Source organism: Aptenodytes forsteri, unplaced genomic scaffold (assembly GCF_000699145.1).
Source record: "Aptenodytes forsteri isolate BGI_AS27 unplaced genomic scaffold, ASM69914v1 Scaffold35, whole genome shotgun sequence".
In the NCBI taxonomy this organism is placed as follows: Eukaryota; Metazoa; Chordata; class Aves; order Sphenisciformes; family Spheniscidae; genus Aptenodytes; species Aptenodytes forsteri.
In genome coordinates, this window is record NW_008795334.1 from 2,742,289 (window position 1) to 2,743,809 (window position 1,521).

Genomic DNA, 1,521 nt, shown 5'->3' on the forward strand with positions numbered 1-1,521 from the left:
GCTTTTCCTCCCGCCCGCCTCTTTTTCCTGATACCGTTTTCTCTTGTTTCAGATGTCGCCATATTGAAAAAGGATACTATTGGATGAAAGAAGGCACATCACACACCACAGAAGACAGCATCTCCATCTGTGGAGCTGTTACCCATCTTTTCATGAAGATGCCAACTGCCAACTGTAGTGGAGAAGCTCCATTTTATCTCTCATCAGAATTATTTGGTATTAAGAAAATATGAGTGATGGACAAACGTGTTTTGCTGTAGAATCAACTTCAGTAGGAGAGTATAGATTTCACATCTATTTTCAGTTCATTCAGGATTTATAATCATATGGATGTGAGATAATCCTTGCAATAATTTCATTGTCTATCTGAGAAGAAATTTATTTTGTATTCTCCATAGGATAAGAAAGACTGTTTAAAGATAGAAACGATCCTCTGCTTTCATTCTCTTGTTTCAGATGTCGCCATATGAAATATGATTACTATTGGATGAAAGAAGGCACATCACACACCACAGAAGACAGCATCTCCATTTCCAGTCTGTGGAGCTGTTACCCATCTTTTCATGAAGATGCCAACTATGCGTTGTAGTGGAGAAGCTCCATTTTATCTCTCATCAGAATTATTTGGTATTAAGAAAATATGAGTGATGGACAAACGTGTTTTGCTGTAGAATCAACTTCAGTAGGAGAGTATAGATTTCACATCTATTTTCAGTTCATTCAGGATTTATAATCATATGGATGTGAGATAATCCTTGCAATAATTTCATTGTCTATCTGAGAAGAAATTTATTTTGTATTCTCCATAGGATAAGAAAGACTGTTTAAAGATAGAAACGATCCTCTGCTTTCATGAAACAAGCACAGTTTTCAGACCGTTTAATGCTCTAGGAGACTAAGATGCTTAAAAGAGAGAATTTCTGGCTGTTGAGGAAGGTGGCCGAAGGATCACGGAAGGAGAGAATTCTGCAGTACATTTTAATTTCTGCACTAAGCCAGGAAGACCTTCATAAATTCTGCAACATCTTAGTGGATAAAGAAAAAAATGTGGAAAAACAGTGATTTGGCTTCAAACCACAAAATCATTACTGTTTTTTAATAACTCATTAAGACACCAAATGGGTTTCATACTTTTTGATAAATTGCATTTCTATCTTTTGTACTAGCTTAGGGCATTAGTATTCAGAGTCATTAGCTCCTGGAACTTTTCCTTACTTTCCATTTATTACTGCTCCTCCGAGTGTAATGGAGCTGTTTGGGCTGAGCAGGGTCCCAAACTCATTCGGTGCCAACACGTTATTTGTGGGTACAATTTAACCATCCATTACGAGGCAAAGACAGAAATTGCAGAGTCAGGACTTCAGACTCCCTTGTGCTAAATCCATCAGGATGAACAGATTGTAAACTGCCCATTGCAAATATGATAGGCAGCAGTTTAGCATCATGTTAATACTTCATAATCTCCATCCCTTACATTTATATAGCTTTTCCCTCCTGAAGCTTCCTGAAATTGCTTCTCCA